The sequence below is a fragment of the Cloeon dipterum genome, chromosome X, assembly GCF_949628265.1.
Source record: "Cloeon dipterum chromosome X, ieCloDipt1.1, whole genome shotgun sequence".
NCBI lineage: Eukaryota > Metazoa > Arthropoda > Insecta > Ephemeroptera > Baetidae > Cloeon > Cloeon dipterum.
Window position 1 is genome coordinate 24,628,648 of NC_088790.1, and position 19,799 is coordinate 24,648,446.

Genomic DNA, 19,799 nt, shown 5'->3' on the forward strand with positions numbered 1-19,799 from the left:
ACTATTGCCAACTTCAAGGATTTGTTTTTCAATCTAAAATTTCACCTGAGAAACCTAAAAAAAATATTTTTAAATTAATAATTTCGTGACGTCCCTAGCCGTTTAAGCAGAATTTTTTTAATGAACGTCTCGCACTCCAATGAAATATTTATAATTTGAACTTTAAATTAGGAGGCGACCGATCCAAGTATTAAAAGTGAAAGCGGTCACGAGATAAAGTTATCCAAGGATCCAAGGAGTGCTGAATGCCATCCTCCTGAACATATATGGGGCGTCATGCTGTTTCTCCGACTCTCTTGGGTCGTGGCACAGGCCGGAATAGGCGAGTGTTTTTTTATTTCTATCAGACCACAAGTTATAACTGGCTCTCAATATTGTATTTGTAGAGTATTCCTTTTAATCAGTCTCTCCTATAAGTTTCGGCTTCGCATAATAGAACCCTATTTCATGGATAATACAAATCCTTTTGTGAAATTACTATTTACTGTGAAGGCGAAACTTGTAGGAATTAATATTAAAAGGGGGTAGTTTTAAAGCAACGAAGGTGAAGTCAGTTTTTATTATAATGGCATAACCAACCTCAAGTGTCGCCACATTAATTATGAATTTTGCTTTTTGTAAAATTTTAGCTTTGTGTTTGGTCACCGTCGTAATTTCGGCCATTATTTGCGGGATTACAACTCTGTCTCTCTCCGCTCTGTGCACCAACGGAGAGGTGAAAGGAGGTTAGAAAATTGAATCCAATTAATTGTCCACCTGCAAACATTTATATTTCGAAGGAGGAATTTATTACGTAATCTTACGCACTCTCGGGGCAGAATTCGGTGCTTCGATCGGGGTTGTGTTCGCGTTTGCAAACACGGTGGCGGCTGCGATGAACACGGTCGGCTTCTGTGACGCGCTGATCACTGTGTTGCACGAGTTCGACATCAAACTCATCGACGGCGGCTTGCACGACGCACAAATCTGCGCCACCATCTCCTTGCTCGTCATGATTTGCATCTGCATCCTCGGCATGGACTGGGAAGTCAAGGTAAATCTGATATTATTTGTTTTAAACTGATTTGCCTCGTGCTATGCAACCGGCTAAGCACTGATGCTCGGCGTCTCAGTGTTCAACACTTCTACAAGGTGTTAGGAGATTTTTTTATTGATATTTATTTAATGAAACACCAATGGGCATGAATAAAATATTACAGTAAATTAGCACGCATGAGAGTAAATGGGATCATCTCGCGTTCAACAAAGTGGTAGAAATTCACATATTCATCACAGAACGAACAACTACAATCGAGACCGGCCTTACAATGATATTTCTTGTTAGTACAGTAAACATAATGACAATCGTGACAGGCGTGCCTGGTGAAAATATGTCTATTTAGAAAACAGGCATTTTTCCAGCCCGGATCGCCCATTGCATGGGTGGCATAAAAAGCCCTAACAAGCTTGAAAAGTCTTTTATTGATAAAACTCTTGTAAGCAGCAGTTTCTGGAAGTGAAAATTTCTTAAGAAAATCATCAACAAAAAATTCAATGTCAGCCATCTCATAATACTCATATGCCAATCTAGATTTCATGAGTTTTTACAGTTTTTTTATAAAATTCAAAATTATTTTATTTATCAAGAAATATTTATGGCATGGCAAATAAATACTCATCACATTTGAAACAAGATCGTTGCAATTTAATTGAGGCCCAAAATGTTTTGGTTGTAATCATTGCCGCAGCGATGGTGGACTTTGTCGTCGGCACCATTTTAGGACCTACAGACAATTTTGAGGTGGTGCAGGGATTTTAAGGGTGGAGCTGTAAGTGCAATGATTGAAAAATCATTTTATAGAAAGTTAAAAATTCAGTGGAACTCGTCCATCGTAACATGGGCCCGGATTTTCGCTTCATTGAAGGAATAAACCAAGATTTCTTCACGGTTTTTGCAATTTTCTTCCCTTCAGTGACAGGAGTGCAAGCTGGAGCAAATATTTCTGGAGATTTGAAGGTGCCAGCACAAGATAAATTATTTATCTATGTCAAAAAAATTTCTGTGCAGGGTCCGGCTGATGCCATTCCGAAAGGAACGTTTTAGCTCTCGCGATTTCAATGTTCTCGTACGTCGTCTTGATCGTTATGGCAGGTGGAGGGGCCCTGAGAGACGCGAGTGGCGTTATTGATGAATTCTCCAACTCTACCTTTGCTAACTGCACCGCCAGGACGTTCCACTTTGGCTTACACAACAATTACACATTTCCTTTTTTTAATATTTAAAATATATATGTATTTTTTAAATTTTCGTTTAACAAAAGACAATGGAATTGATGTTCCCGTTGAGTCCGCTGATTTACGCCGGCTTCTTTGCCGCCACGCTATCGACCACCTTGACGTACATCGTGTCAGTGCCCCGACTGATCAGGGCGCTTGGTGAAGATGAAATTATAATGAAAATATAAGACTTCAATTTTGAAAATTCAAATCTAACATAAAAAATAAAATCTTATAAGAGAATTGTTTCAATAGTAAAAAATCCTAATATCAAAACCAATTCTAAAAAAGCCAATGTATGTCCTTCAAAAATTGCTTTTTTTATGACCCTGGCTAAAACCAGCTAGTCAAATTCATTTGAAAATCTCCCCCCCCCCCCTTTCCCCAATCCCCTCGAGCTGACTGCTATTATATTATGCATCTTTTAAGAGAGAGAAACAATAATAAATCAGTTTGATTTTCACTACTTTACTAGATATATTAAATTAAGTGGAGCACACGTACGACATTAAAAAACATTTTTTAACGGAATATTTTATATGAAAAACGGTTCAACGCGGTTGCTTGTCTGAGAGTGTAAAGTGCTTCAAATTTAGAAAAAAAAAACATCTTAAAGGGAGTCATGCTATGTTACAGTGTTATTTAGCGTTTTCCTGTGAAGGACTATCTATTAAGACGGTCTCGAAATTGAACAAAAGATTAACAAACTGTATAACATCTTTATTCACCCTAACCGCAATAATTTACTTGTCGTCAGTTGTCATAATATGTATTATGTTTTGCAGGTAGTCAAGTGTCGGGCATATAACACGTTACATCTTATTCACCTTTGTCTCGCGCCACGCGTCACCCTTTTTCGCTTTCAGCAACCTGACACAATGTGCACAGCACCATATTTGGCACCTGTCGGCTATGCAGTTCCTGCTTGACACTTTATTGCCATTGTTCATGTGACTCAATTTTAAAATCTGTCCTATATGTATTGTAAATGGATAAAAAGCATATGTGAAACCGCTGTAAAAACAACTCAGGTGGACACCTACTGCGCTCAACAAGAACTTATGACAAATTTTTACGATTTAAAAGATATTTCTACGCATGGATGATTTTTACCAAGAATAGAAAAATATTTATATTGCTTTTTACCTTTTGGCTATACTGTTCACAGTTTCTTTGTGCGAAAAAGATAATCCTGATTGGCGTCTCCTTTTCGAGAGGCACGACATGCATCACAATGTAATAATACACGCTAATAGAAAATCAGAACGGCTCTTGAAGGGTGTCCCATATTACTTTAATCATTCATTCCCTTCTCACGTGAAAGTATTTTATTCAATCAACCCAAAACTTACAATAATATCCAAGGGCAAGTTATGAATGGCTATCCATGTTATGGTCAGAAATTCATTGCAGCTTTTTTGAGAAAAATAACCTTTTTATTCTTTCTTGCAGACCCTGCTTCATTCATGCGGCGTTATTATTTTTTTATTGCTTTATGCGCTTTTAGTGAAAATATTTGGAACCCTGAAAAGGTCCGGTTTTTGGCGGCTTGCGTGGGAGGGTTTTGAAGAAGCAGGGATTATTAATTTGCTGCCCTGCTGTGAGCCAGATGACTCAAACTGTTCCTTCGTTATCGTGATCGTTTCCGCGAAACCGCAAATCCCTTCTTCTTCGTCTGGAGGGCGAGGATTTGGAGCTGGAGGCTGCTTTGGTGGCCGGAAATAGCCGGAATAAATATTTTTACTGAATATTTTATATGAACAACGCTTTATTGCGGTTGCTTGTCAGCGAGTGTAAAGTGCTTCAAATTTAGAAAAAACATCTTAAAGGAAATCATGCTTTGTTAGTGATTTTTACAGTGTTATTTAGCGTTTTCCGGTGAAGGACTATCAATATTAGACGGCCCCGAAATTTAACAAAATATATAACATCTTCGTTCACCCAAACCGCAATAATTTTCTTGTCGTCAGTTGTCATAATATGAATTATGTTTAGCAGGTGGAAAAGTGCAGTGGGTGTCTTTTATTCGTATTTTAAAATAAATAACAACTTCTCCATTGTGTCGCGTAACCCTTTTTCCGCTCGCAGCACTGCACCATGTTTGGAACGGGTCGGTTATGCAGTTCCTGCTTGACACTTTATTGCCATTGTTCATGTGACTTTATTTTAAAATCTGTTCTAAATGTATTGTGCACGGATAAAAAGCATATGGGGTTACTGAGATTGAGGTTCGTCATCGCTGATGAATATTAAACTAGATTTGGCCTCTATTATTATTTTCTGCGGCTTTGGAATTAAAATAAATTTAAATTCGTCGTTTTCATTAAGCATATCTCACGATTTATGTTCAAAATTACTTCTATCTTGATCTCTTTCTTTTATTTTTAAGGATTTAAATCATAATAATAGAAAACATCAAGGGAACCTTTTTTCAAAATTTAGCAAAGGAATTTTTCGACTATTGCTGTTCTACAATTAATCAATTTTTAACTATTGCCAACTTCAAGGATTGGTTTTTCACTCTAAAATTTCACCTGGGTAACTTAAAAAAATTGTTTAAATTTAATAATTTCGTGACGTCTTTAGTCGTTTAAGTAGAATTTTTTACTAAACGCGTCTCGAACTCCAATAAAATATTTATATTTCGAACTTAAAATTAGGAGGCGACCGATCCAAGTATTAAAAGTGAAAGCGGTCACGAGATAAAGTTAGGATGGATCCAAGGAGTGCTGAATGCCGAACATATATGGGGCCTCATGCTGTTTCTCCGACTCTCTTGGGTCGTGGCAGAGGCCGGAATAGGCGAGTGTTTTTTTTATTTCTATCAGACCACAAGTTATAACTGGCTCTCAATACTGTATTTGTAGAGTATTCTTTTTAATGTCTCTCCTATAAGTTTCGGCTTCACAATAGAACCCTATTTCATGGATAATACAATTCCTTTTGTGAAATTACTGTGAAGGCGAAACTTGTAGGAAATAAAATATTAAAATGTGTGAGTGTGGTGAAACAGACTTCAATGCGCGCGCGAGAATCATTCAGGGTCGCGTTCTCAGAGGTGATAACGCCTTGCACCCGCGCTTACAGCCACCCCCGACTCGCAGTGTTTTCGGCCAACGTGCATTTTCTTTCAGGGTCGTAAAACCCTGGAACGACTTGCCACCTGTGCTCAAAAACAGCACCGCCGCGCAATTCCCCGCTCTTCTGAAGCAGCAATTGTGGAGTGATTTTCAATTTTTAAAGTGTTTTGTGATCGTCCAAAATAGTGCTAAGTTAAAATTCGAACGGGCGCATCGCGACGACTACGGTCTGTTTTATCGATTTTTCGCTAGCTTTGTAGCCCTTTTTCATCTGTATATAACCTGACATTGCATTTTACATGTATATTGACTTAGATGAAATTAAACAAATATAATAAATATAATAATAAAAGGAGTAAAATTTGAAAGCAACGAAGGTGAAGTCAGTTTTTATTATAATGGCATAACCAACCTCAAGTGTCGTCACATTAATTATGAATTTTGCTTCTTGTAAAATTTTAGCTTTGTCTTTGGTCACCGTCGTAATTTCGGCCATTATTTGCGTGATTACAACTCTGTCTCTCTCCGCTCTGTGCACCAACGGAGAGGTGAAAGAAGGTTAGGAAATATAATCCAATTAATTGTCCACCTGCAAACATTTATATTTCGAAGGAGGAATTTATTACGTAATCTCACGCACTCTCGGGGCAGAATTCGGCTCTTCGATCGGGGTTGTGTTCGCGTTTGCAAACACGGTGTCGGCTGCGATGAACACAATCGGCTTCTGCGACGCGCTGATCACTGTGTTGCACGAGTTCGACATCAAACTCGTCGACGGCGGCTTGCACGACGCACAAATCTGCGGCACCATCGCCTTGCTCGTCATGATTTGCATCTGCATCCTCGGCATGGACTGGGAAGTCAAGGTAAATCTGATATTATATGTTTTAAACTGATTTGCCTCGTGCTATGCAACCAGCTAAGCACTGATGCTGGCGTCTCAGTGTTCAACACTTCTACAAGACGTAAATTGATTTTTATCAAGAAACTTTGATGGCATATGGCAAATAAACACATTTTGAAACAATAGATTGTTCCAATTTTATTCAGGCACAAAATTTTCTGGTTGTAATCATTGCCGCAGCGATGGTGGACTTCACAAAATTGATTCAGTAGTAAAAAAATCTAATATCAAAACCAATTTTAAAAAAGCCAATGTATGTCCTTCGAAAGTTGCCTGTTTTTCACCTTTTTTAATGACCCTGGCTAAAACCAGCAAGTCAAATCATTTGCAAATCTCCCCCCCCCCCCTCTCCCGAACCCCCCTCGAGCTGACTACTATTATATGCATCTTTAAAGAGAGAGATGTCATAATAAATCAGTTTAGTTTTTTTCATTTTACTACAGAGATTAAATTAAGTGGAGCACACGTACGATATTAAAAAACATTTTTACGGAAAATTTTATATGAACATCGCTTTATTGCAGTTGCTTGTCTGAGAGTGTATAGTGCTTCAATTTTAGAAAAAATATCTTAAAGGAAGTCATGCTATGTTAGTGATTTTTACAGTGTTATTTAGCGTTTTCCGGTGAAGGACCATCTATTAAGACGGTCTCGAAATTTAACAAAAGATTAACAAACTGTATAACATCTTTATTCACCCTAACCGCATTAATTTTCTTGTCGTCAGTTGTCATATTATGAATTATGTTTTGCAGGTGGTCAAGTGCAGTGGGTGGCTTTGGTTCGTATTTTAAAATAAATAACAACTTCTCCATTGTGTCGCGTAACCCTTTTTCTGCTCGCTGCACTGCACCATGTTTGGCACGTGTCGGTTATGCAGTTCCTGCTTGACACTTTATTGCCATTTGTTCATGTGACTCAATTTTTAAATCTGTCCTATATGTATTGTAAATGGATAAAAAGCATATGTGAAACCGCTGTACAAACAACTCAAGTAGACCTACTGCTGCGCTCAACAAGAAATTATGACAAATATTTACGATTTAAAAGATATTTCTACACATGGATGATTTTTACCAAGAATAGATTAATATATATTGCTTTTTCCCTTTTGACTATACTGTTCCCAGTTTCTTGTGCGAAAAAGATAATCCTGTTTAACGTCTCCTTTTTCGAGAGGCACGACATGCAACACAATGTGACAATACACGCTAAAAGAAAATCAGGACGTCTCTTGAATGGTGTCCCATATTACTTTAATCATTGATCCCCTTTTCACTTGAATAATAGCGATAATATAGCCTTTGTTTTTTGTTCCCTTTTACATGTTATTAAAAGTGAACAAATAAAATAGCCGCAAAGCAAATTTAATGAGTATTTGATCTTCAATTTGTGCAGAATGAGTGAGCGACCTCGTTTTCAGAATAATAAATTGAATGACCACATTACTTTTATTAAACCGATAACAAGTTAATTGCTCATAACTGGTTTTATAATCGGTTCTTTACACTAAATGAAAAACCAATAAAATAGATAAACCAACAGTTCTTTTTTTATTGTGTTTTTTTATCATCGTGGTACTATATATAATGTAACGTAAACATTGCCCACTTATTTGAATCAAAAGTCAATTAACGCTGGGATAAAAAAAAGTTGGAAAGCGGGAGCGCGTGGAAGCAGTTGTATCTTTTTTAGTAATTGTTTCATCTTGGTTGTCAGTTTTATTTGATCTTCAATTTGTGCAGAGTGCTCTCGCCTGGAAGGCAACGGATATTGTCATTTTTTCTAGACGGAGCAATGTCTAATTTGCGGCCGTCAGCCCATTCAGGCCTGTGGCTTACTCCGGAGGCCCTGCCCAGGCTCCAGCTTTACCGTAATCAATCTTTACAGAGTAAAAATAGGCCGAAGCTGTAGAAGGGGTTACTGAAATTGAGGTTCGTCATCGCTGATGAATATTAAAACCAGATTAGACCTCTATTATTATTTTCTGCGGCTTTGGAATTAAAATAAATTGAAATTCGTCGTTTTCATTAAGCATATCTCACGATTTTTGTTCAAAATTACTTTTATCTTGATATCTTTCTTTTATTTTTAAGGATTTAAATCATGAAGGGAAACTTTTTTAAAATTCAGCAAATTAATTTTTGGACTATTGCTCGTTCTACAATTTATCAATTTTTAACTATTGCTAACTTCAAGGATTTGATTCTCACTCTCAAAATGTCTCCTGGGAAACCTAAAAAATTTAAAATTGATAATTTCGTAACGTCCCTAGTCGTTTAAGCAGAATTTTTTTCCTGAACGCGTCTCGCACTTTAATAAAATATTTATAATTCGAACTTAAAATTAGGAGGCGACCGATCCAAGTATTAAAAGTGAAAGCGAACACGAGATTAAGTTAGGATGGATCCAAGGATAGCTGAATGCCGTCCTCCTGAACATATAGGGCGTCATGCTGTTTCTCCGACTCTCTTGGGTCGTTGCACAGGCCGGAATAGGCGAGTGTTTTATTCCTATCAGACCACAAGTTATAACTGGCTCTCAATATTGTATTTGTAGAGTATTCCTTTTAATCTGTCTCTCCTATATAAGTTTCGGCTTCACAATAGAACCCTATTTCATGGATAATACAAATCCTTTTGTGAAATTACTATTTACTGTGAAGGCGAAACTTGTAGGAATTAATATTAAAAGGGGGTAGTTTTAAAGCAACGAAGATGAAGTCAGTTTTTATTATAATGGCATAACCAACCTCAAGTGTCGCCACATTAATTATGAATTTTGCTTTTTGTAAAGTTTTAGCCATGTGTTTGGTCACCGTCGTAATTTCGGCCATTATTTGCGTGATTACAACTCTGTCTCTCTCCGCTCTGTGCACCAACGGAGAGGTGAAAGGAGGTTAGAAAATTTAATTCAATTAATTGTCCACCTGCAAAAATTTATATTTCGAAGGAGGAATTTATTACGTAATCTCACGCACTCTCGGGGCAGAATTCGGCGCTTCGATCGGGGTTTTGTTCGCGTTTGCAAACACGGTGGCGGCTGAGATGAACACGGTCGGTTTCTGCGACGCGCTGATCACTGTGTTAGACGAGTTCGACATCAAACTCGTCGACGGCGGCTTGCACGACGCACAAATCTGCGCCACCATCTCCTTGCTCGTCATGATTTGCATCTGCATCCTCGGCATGGACTGGGAAGTCAAGGTAAGTATGATATTATTTGTTTTAAACTGATTTGCCTCGTGCTATGCAACTGGCTAAGCACTGATGCTCGGCGTCACAGTGTTCAACACTTCTACAAGGTGTTAGTAGATTTTTTTATTGATATTTGTTTAAAGAAACACCACTGCTGTACATCAAAAACATGGGCATGAATAAAATATTACAGTAAACTAGCACGCATGAGAGTAAATGGGATCTTCTTGCGTTCAACAAAGTGGTAGAAATTCACATATTCATCACAGAACGAACATCTACAATCGAGACCTGCCTTACAATGATATTTCTGGTTAGTACAGTAAACATAATGAGAATCGTGACAGGCGTGCCTGGAGAAAATATGTCTATTTAGAAAACAGGCATTTTTCCAGCCCGGATCGCCCATTGCAGGGGTGGCATAAAAAGCCCTAACAAGCTTGAAAAGTCTTTTATTGATAAAACTCTTGTAAGCAGCAGTTTCTGGAAGTGAAAATTTCTTAAGAAAATCATCAACAAAAAATTCAGTGTCAGCCAGCTCATAATACTCATATGCCAATCTAGATTTCATGAGTTTTTACAGTTTTTTTTATAGAATTCAAAATTATTTTATTTATCAAGAAATATTTATGGCATGGCAAATAAATACTCATCTCATTTGAAACAAGATTGTTCCAATTTTAATCAGGCACAAAATGTTCTGGTTGTAATCATTGCCGCAGCGATGGTGGACTTCACAGAATTGATTCAGTGGTAAAAAAATCTAAAATCAAAACCAATTTTAAAAAAGCCAATGTATGTCTTTCGAAAGTTTCCTGGTTTTCACCTTTTTTAATGACTCTGGCTAAAACCAGCAAGTCAAAATCATTTGCAAATCTCCCCCACCTCACCCCAACCCCCCTCGAGCTGACTGCTATTTTATGCATCTTTAAAGAGAGAGATGTAATAATAAATCAGTTTAGTTTTTTCATTTTACTAGAGAGATTAAATTAAGTGGAGCACACGTACGATATTGAAAAATATTTTTACGGAATATTTTATATGAACAACGCTTTATCGCGGTTGCTTGTCTGAGAGTGTAAAGTGCTTCAAATTTAGAAAAAACATCTTAAAGGAAGTCATGCTATGTTAGTGATTTTTACAGTGTTATTTAGCGTTTTCCGGTGAGGGACTATAATTATTAGACGGTCCCGAAATTTAACAAAAGATTAACAAACTGTATAACATCTTTATTCACCCTAACCGCATTAATTTTCTTGTCGTCAGTTGTCATATTATGAATTACGTTTTGCAGGTGGACAAGTGCAGTGGTGTCTTTTGTTCGTATTTTAAAACAAAATAACAACTTCTCCATTGTGTCGCGTAACTTTTTTTCCGCTCGCAGCACTGCACCATGTTTGGCACGGGTCGGTTATGCAGTTCCTGCTTGACACTTTATTGCCATTGTTCATGTGACTTAATTTTAAAATCTGTCCTAAATGTATTGTGAATGGATAAAAAGCATATGTGAAACCGCTGTAAAAACAACTCAGGTCGACATCTACTGCACTCAACAAGAAATTATGACAAATTTTCACGATTTAAAAGATATTTCTACGCATGGATGATTTTTACCAAGAATAGATTTATATATATTGCTTTTTCCCTTTTGACTGTACTGTTCTCAGTCTCTTGTGCGAAAAAGATAATCCTGATCGGCGTCTCCTTTTTCGAGAGGCACGACATGCAACACAATGTGACAATACACGCTAAAAGAAAATCAGGACGTCTCTTGAATGGTGTCCCATATTACTTTAATTATTCATCCCCTTTTCACTTGAATAATAGCGATAATATAGCCTTTGTTTTTTGTTCCCTTTTACATGTTATTAAAAGTGAACAAATAAAATAGCCGCAAAGCAAATTAAATGCCCGTTGAGGATTAGGCGCCCACAACAAGTGAGCGACCTCGTTTTCAGAATAATAAATTGAATGACCACATTACTTTTATTAAACCGATAACAAGTTAATTGCTCATAACTGGTTTTAGAATAGGATCTTTACACTAAATGAAAAACCAATAAAATAGATAAACCAACAGTTCTTTTTTTATTGTGTTTTTTTATCATCGTGGTACTATATTATATAATGTAACGTAAACATTGCCCACTTATTTGAATCAAAAGTCAATTAACACTGGGATAAAAAAAAGTTGGAAAGCGGGAACGCGTGGAAGCAGTTGTATCTTTTTTAGTAATTGTTTCATCTTGGTTGTCAGTCTTTATTTGATCTTCAATTTGTGCAGAGTGCTCTCGCCTGGAAGGCAACGGATATTGTCATTTTTTCTAGACGGAGAAATGTCTAATTTTCGACCGTCAGCCCATTCAGGCCTGTAGCTTACTCCGGAGGCCCTGCCCAGGCTCCAGCTTTACCGCAATCAATCTTTACAGAGTAAAAATAGGCCGACGCTGTAGGAGAGCTGTACGAAGGGGTTACTGAAATTGAGGTTCGTCATCGCTGATGAATATTAAACCAGATTTGGCCTCTATTATTATTTTCTGCGGCTTTGGAATTAAAATAAATTTAAATTCGTCGTTTTCATTAAGCGTATCTCACGATTTATGTTCAAAATTACTTTTATCTTGATCTCTTTCTTTTATTTTTAAGGATTTAAATCATAATAATAGAAAACATCAAGGGAACCTTTTTTAAAATTTAGCAAATTAATTTTTGGACTATTGCTCGTTCTACAATTAATCAATTTTTAACTATTGTTAACTTCAAGGATTTGTTTTTCACTCTCAAAATTTCACCTGAGAAACCTAGAAGTAAATTGTTTAAAATTTATAATTTCGTGACATCCCTATTCGTTTAAGCAGATTTTTTTTACTGAACGTCTCGCACTCCAATAAAATATTTATAATTTGAACTTAAAATTAGGAGGCGACCGATCCAAGTATTAAAAGTGAAAGCGGTCACGAGAATAAGTTAGGCTGGGTCCAAGGAGTGCTGAATGCCGTCCTTCTTTCCAAAGGATACTGGAAGAAGGACGAGCCGATCATAGGATACGTGCTCACCTTTTTAGTCGCTTTGACCTTTATTATAATTGGTAAACAAATATTAAAACGAAAGTGTATCGAAATAATTGTCGTTTTAGCCGACTTGAACGCCATTGCACCTTTGATCTCTAATTTCTATCTTGCGTCGTACGCGTTAATCAATTTCTGCACCTTCCACGCTTCCTTTGTCAAACCCACCGGTTGGCGGCATTCATTCAGGGTAATTTTAACATTTTATACTATTTTTATAGTTACTTGATTTAAAAAGATCTCCAACGGCGAAGCAGCGTTTTAGCTTCAAAAGTAAAATCCAGAGGTTTGAAAGGGGTGGTTATGAAGTTACCTTAAACCCTCAGTTGGTCAGAGGAGGTCGCGCAGAGCATTTATTTATAAATCACACGCCTAGGACCAGAGATTTATTAGTGAATGTATTTAAAAAAAAACCTAAAAAACATGCCCCCAAAACGTAATACCTAAAAAATAGGAAGAAAAAAATCATTCCGAAATTTTCTCACTTTTCCACGTGTGCCTTGAGGCCTGCTATTGAAGAGCTGTTGTGATTTTAAAAATTCTCCTAAAAGAAAAGGTGCGACCTTTATTCATTTGCTTATTAAGGGATAAATTAATTTGATGATTCAAATTATTAAAATTTAAAAACCTTTTTTACTTTATTCCGAGGCATATAGAAATTTTTATCAAATTTTCTTTCTTTGCTTGTATATCTTTTTATGGCCCATTTGTAGTTATTTTTAAAAAGATATTTTAGCATTTTATAATTTTGAAAAATACAATTTTAACAAAAATTAGAAATAACTTGCATTTTCTAGAATTTTTCCATTGTAATGAATTGGAAACGTGAATTGCATAAATGCGATTTTCTCGGCGTTTCGCACGGCAGATTTCGGGAAAATAATTTAACACGCATTTAAGAATACGAATGAGCGAATTAATGTCACCCCAACATTACCATTTAAAAATGAAGAAGATAAACACTTTTAAGAGAATAAAAACACTATTCTTTCCAGAATGTCACAAATTACCCACCCCAATGATTGGTCTCGTTAAGTAATCTTGAATATTGCTTACCAAAGAAGAAACTAAATAATTAACTCTCGATTTTGAATTTTTGTTAGTTGTCTTATTCCGCCTGATGTAAATTGCTTATTTTGAAATAGAAAACATCCCTTTAGTGTAAAGGAAGGCCTTTACAAATTTAATTAGCTTTTAAGTAAAATAAATACAATACAATTTCATCCTAACTTGAAGATGACATTTTTTATCTTCTGCGAGAGACATTTTTCGAAGAAAAGCTGTTACTTCTGCAGATGCAGATTAAACAAAATACTTAAAGTGTCACGTAAAAATTTCAACGCCAAAAATCCCGTCCAATGTCCAATCGAACTCCAAAATGTCTAAATCCGTCTGAAACTGCTTCGATATTAAAATTTGATATCACACACCAGAGTGAAATGGATCTGAAATAAGAAATGATGATTATATTTAAAATTTAAAATTAAAACTTGACACGCTTAACTCCAAACTATAATCATTTTGAGGCACATTTCATATGGAATGACGAATGACAAGCAAGCCAGGATTTGCCGGGAAGCAGTTTTCACGTTTCAGGTTTTCCCAGAAAATTAGAACATATTGCCAGGACTTAGCCGAATCCGGGAAATCATTTTCAGGTAAGCTCCGGACAAAAAATGTATCCACGTGGACTTGACGCTCTATGCACTGGAGGGAGATTAAAAGATTAGAAGCTATATGACCACTAACAGAGCATTTCGCAGCTAAAACAGAATAGGATATCATACCAGAGTCAATGTTCCAAATAGGCAGGCCCCAGTATTATAAGATGATTATGGATAAAAACTGACCTCGACGTTATCCTCATTTACAGCTGAATATAAATCCAAACATTATTGATCCTGATCAATTGCTTTGAGTTTTAATACTTTAATATTTTATTTGATTGTAGATCAATTATTTTCGCATATGAAATAAATGCCACAAATTACGTATTTCTAATCACTTTTGCAACATTCAAGTTTTCACTGTTTTATTTTTTTCAGAACAGCTGCAACCAATTCTGACTATAACGTGGATCGTCATTTATTATTGGCCCTTTTATATTGCAAATTTTGAATTGAACAATATAATAATAGTTCAGATTCTCCAGTTTGCCCGGATTACTCGAGAAATTGATCCAAATAGGCAAGCCCCGGTATTTTAAAATGATTTTGGACAAAAACTGACGACAAAATATTCGTTATTTACAGCTGAATAAAATTACAAAAATTATTGATCCTGATCAAGTGCTTAAGTTTTAGCAGTTTAATAGTAACTATATTTTTAAATTGTAGATCAATTATTTTCACATAGTATAATTGCCACGCAATCTGTATTTCTAATCCCTTTCGCGCGACATTCAAGTTTTCACCATAGTTAAATTTTTCAGAAAAACTGCAACCAATTCTGACTATATCGTAGATAGCCATTTATAATTGGCCCTTTTATATTGCAAATTGTGAATTGAACAATATAATAATAAGAATATTAGCTTATTATTAAATTATAATGTGAGGTGATTATATTGCAAACTTTAGAAATTTTTACCGTCGCAACAGCTATTTTAAAATTATAGTGATGGAGCAGTTTCATTCTCATTTTTTGGGTGCACGCACAATATATTTTAAAATAGTCTCAGTCAAATTAACAGAGACCAGGGATTGCGGGATTCCGTCCCGTCCCTGAGAAATTCCTTGAGGGACGGGACGAATTTGGTATTTCAGGAATTTCGGGACAGAGACAATCTGTAGCGGGATGATGGAAACTAACGGAAAATTCAAATCTGAGCTCTACACACGTCAGGGCTGATTTTTTTGTTGGTTTCTGCAGGTTAGTGAATTGATCCTAAAACAGTAACAAAAAAATTAACGCGTCTCTTAAATTAAGTGTTTTTACTTTAAGTCCAACAGCATCAGGACCAAGAAGTAAGTCTTTCCTTCACCTTTGCTTCAACGGAGTGATATTAAACATTTTAAATCATATTTATGACCGCTATTTAATGGGGGTTTCAAAAATGTCGTATTGGTCAGTTACTTCTGTCTAATTAAGACATAAATTGAAATTTTATTACATTGTTTATCGCGGCTGGACCACGTGTCTTCGGAGGTCTTCCTTTGGCAGCCTCTGCCGCCATCTTGCCGTGTGCGGCAAATGCTTCATTCATGCGGCGTTATTATTTTTTCATTGCTTTAAGCGCTTTTAGCGGAAATATTTGGTGGCCCTGAAAAGGGCCGGTTTTTGGCGGCTCGAGTGGGATGGTTTTGAAGAAGAAGCAGTGGTTATTCGCTGCTCTGCTGTGAGCCAGATGACTCAAACTCTTCAATCGTTATCGTGGACGTCTCCAAAACAACGCGAATCTCTTCTTCTTCTTCGGCTGGAGGCCGACGAATTTCTGTCCGAACTGCAGGTGCAGTTCTCCTAGGTGGCCTGTAGTAGCCACCTGTAGACATCCTCGCAGTCAACTTCTTCCGCTTTGCTCGCTTTTCTTTGTCCATGATTTTGATGTTTCGGATCTGTTTAACTCGGCTCGTCGTAGATCAATGAACGCTTGTATAACGCTTAGAATTCTTGGAGGGAAAAACTTTACACGTCATCGTAACACCTATCTGAGTCCATCTATTGGGATAAGGAGAGACTGCACGAACTAGAGCCCGGGAAGCATTCAGAATCTCCGAATTACCCCGAATACTCGAAAAAATTCCGGATCACGAGCAGAAGTATTAAAGGTTATAGGAGTATCGAGCCAAGATCGGGTATTTTTCTGGAAGCTCGGTGAAAAGTTTCAGGTGTAATTGACCTACAATCTTTGGATGTCGATTGGGCGGGACTTTTGGCGTTGAAATTTGTGGGTGACATGGGTAACACCTATATTTGCGTAAAGTGCTGGGGTTGAAGGCGGATAAAGTCGCAAATTCGTAATGTATTGCACCAATCAATCGTAATATCGAATTAAAGAAGACAAAAAACACATCTATAACATTAAATAATCAACTGGAATTTGTAAAAAATATTTAAGATTAAATCCAGACACTGAATGAAAGTTAAAGGTCAACTTGATTATCGCAAATATAGATAGTGTTAATATCACTAACGCAATTCAAATTTTTGTTTTAATAGGCAGTTTGCCTGATGCCTTGAGCCCTCTGGGCAGTGCTGCCTCTCTTAGCCAGTAAGTTAACGATTGTTGTTTTTAGGAGTCCGCAATGATTCCGCGATAATATAAGTATGGATTTTCAGAGGTAAATAAAAATAAAACCAAGAAGCGCTATATATTTCATCAAACAGATGTTGAAGCAATTAGAAGAATGATCAATGGTAAAATTGTGATACCGCTCTTGACTAATAGAATCGTGGAAGCAGTCACGGTACTCTTTAAACTCCGTACCATGCTCCTGAATCTCGCTAGCCATCAAAAGTGGAACAAATTTTGTGTTTTTGCCTCACTCGGTGGTTTCATTATTCTTTTATCGTTTACAGCAAAATGAGGCTTATGAAATGCGCTGGGACGATGCCTTTGCTCCTCAATTATTAGCTCTCCAAAATGATTCGGTTCCGCACGATAATTTTGCCTATTTACAGACTCAATCGCTTCCATTGTCATTCCGGCAATAAATATGGCATGGCTTGTGAATTGATTTTACGCTCATCTTGGACAGGCTCGAATTGGGACGTTGAACGGAATAAAAATCGAAATTTTCTAAAGAAATTTTCGCGACGGAATTTGAAATCGCAGATTCATTTAGAGTTGTGAGAAAACCTGAAACGAAACAATGGATGTAAAGATCTGAAATTTAAAATAACTTTTCTTACGACTGGCGCGATTTTTTTAGAAAAATCCCGGAAATGGCTGTTGGCCACACTCAATGCCCAGTTGGAGACTTTGTCAAGTGGTCTGAGTAAATTGATCCTAAAACAGTTACTAAAAAATTAACGTGTCTCTTAATTAAGTTTTTTTACTTGATGTCCATTAGCATCTGGACCAATTAACGGTTGAGGATTTTCCACTTTCTTTGCTTCAACGGACTGATATTAAACTTTTTAAATCATATTTAGGACTGCTATTAAATGGGGGTTTCAAAAAGGTCCTATTTGTCAGTTACTTCTGTCTAATTAAGACATAAATTGTAATTTTAATTCATTGTTTACAAAATGCTTCGAATTCTTGGGGGAAAAATATCACTTCAATTAAAACTGGCAACACCTGAGTCCATCTATTGGAGTGAGGAGAGACTGCACGAAAAACCGGGAAACTTTCAGAAGATTGGGATTACCGGACTTCTCGAGACAGTTCTTGATCTCAAGCAGAAGTATAAGAGGTTATATGAGAATCGGGCCAATATCGGGTATTTTTCTGGACAGGAAGCCCGTTGAACAGTTTCGGGTGAAATTGACCTTCAAATTTAGGAGGTTAATTGGACGGGACTTTTGGCGTTGAAGTATATGTAGGTGACACGGATAACACCTTAAAATATATTTGCTTAGAGTGCTTGTCAATAGATAGAGAAATTCCAGGTTGGAAGTTCGGGAAAGGGGACGTATTCAAGATGAGTTACAGCAGTCCATCACCTTTCATCATTCACAACCAGATTTTCAGGTATTTTTGAGATAACGAGTAAATAGTGAGCGCTCCCAGTCCCGATCGAGCTTCAAACCTGGAATTTCACTAATCTAAATTAACAATTAGATTAAACAAATACTTAAGTGTCACGTAAAAATTTCAACGCCAAAAATCCCGTCCAATGTCCAATCGACCTCCAAAATGTCTAAATCCGTCTGAAACTGCTTCGATATTAAATTTTTTAACACACAAGAGTGAAAGAAGAAATGATGATTATATTTAAAATTAAAACTATGCACGTTTATCTCGATACTAAATATTTTGAGACATATTTCGCATGCTGGAATGACGAGCAAGCCGGGATTTCAAGAGAAGAAGTTTTCACGTTTCGGGTTTTACAAATACATTAGAAGATATTTCCGGGACTGGGCCGAATCTGGGAAATCATTTTCAGGAAAAGGTAAGCTCCGGACAAAAAATGTTTCCCCGTGGACTTGACGCACTATGCACTGGATGGAGATTAAAAGATTAGAAGCCATGTGACCACCAACAGAGCATTTCGCAGCTAAAACAGAGTAGGATATCATACCAGAGTCAATGTTCCAAATAGGCAGGCCCCAGTATTATAAGATGATTTTGGATAAAAACTGACCTCGACGCCATACTCATTTACAGCTGAATATAATTCAAAAAATTATTGATCCTGATCAATTGCTTTAAGTTTTAAGACTGTAATATTGTATTTAATTTTAGATCAATTACTTTCGCATATACCCTGAAAGCTAATAAAAATTGCTAATTTTTAATTGGTTTGCATTTCTATGTTATTTTGGAAATATAATTAAAATTGGGTATTATTAATATTCAAACTTTATTTATTTTATGGCAAGTCATACACATGATGTCATTCTTCTCCAAAATGCAAGCTATCCATTGATAAATGCAAACATAACACAAGATTATACTATCAAAATTAATTACAAAAGAAAATGTCATAACTTGTTTTCATTTAAGACCTCCTAACATTATGCCTTTTAACCTTTCTTGAATATTTTCATAAAGCTAAATTTCAATGAACTCTGTTAAAGATAAATTTTTCAACGAAATAAATCATTGAAAAATACACTTAACTACTGTGAATGCCAGATTTTGAGGCACCGTTTATTTTTTGTGTTATGGTTAAACTGGTCTATTATAAGTTCTAAATATGAAGCGAATTATAACGCACAAAACTGGTAATGCCCGCGAATACCAGCAAGTTAGGAAAAATTCCCAGCCCCGCACACTTTATTCCGGAAATTGCCCATGCCTATTGAAGCTAATATAAAATAGCATTTTTCCGTGCACGATTTTCACAATTTATTTCTAAACGGGCATGAAAGAAACTTATTTAAATTTTTGGAAATACAGCTGTTATAGCAGGTTGGGATTCAGGGTAATTCAAAATAGCGGCCGCATTACCATCAAATTTAAAGCTATACCGGTGAACGATTTAAATGACTGAAGCTTGTGTTTGAAAGGACCTGATGCTACTATTGCTTTTTGCGCTCTTAGCGGCAAAATTGGTTGGCCCTGAAAAGGGCCGATTTCTGCTGCAAGTTGTGAATCTAGACGCCTATTTGTTCACGTTCTTCTTCAGTCATGCTACGGACGTCTTCGATGTTGTGAGGTGAGTCGGCGGCGAGTGAGACCAAG

At 36.6% G+C, this 19,799-nt stretch overlaps 1 long non-coding RNA gene and 1 pseudogene across 1 annotated transcript; one reads left to right on the plus strand and one right to left on the minus strand.

Moving 5' to 3' along the window:
- Positions 1-19,799, plus strand: part of LOC135945404 (bumetanide-sensitive sodium-(potassium)-chloride cotransporter-like) — an 84,124-nt pseudogene that overhangs the window by 27,090 nt on the left and 37,235 nt on the right.
- On the minus strand, positions 17,222-17,700 carry LOC135945494 (uncharacterized). The gene is made up of 3 exons (XR_010575431.1): positions 17,504-17,700; positions 17,357-17,453; positions 17,222-17,303 (listed from the first exon to the last, which is right to left on the minus strand). It is a non-coding gene; the product is annotated as an uncharacterized LOC135945494 (long non-coding RNA).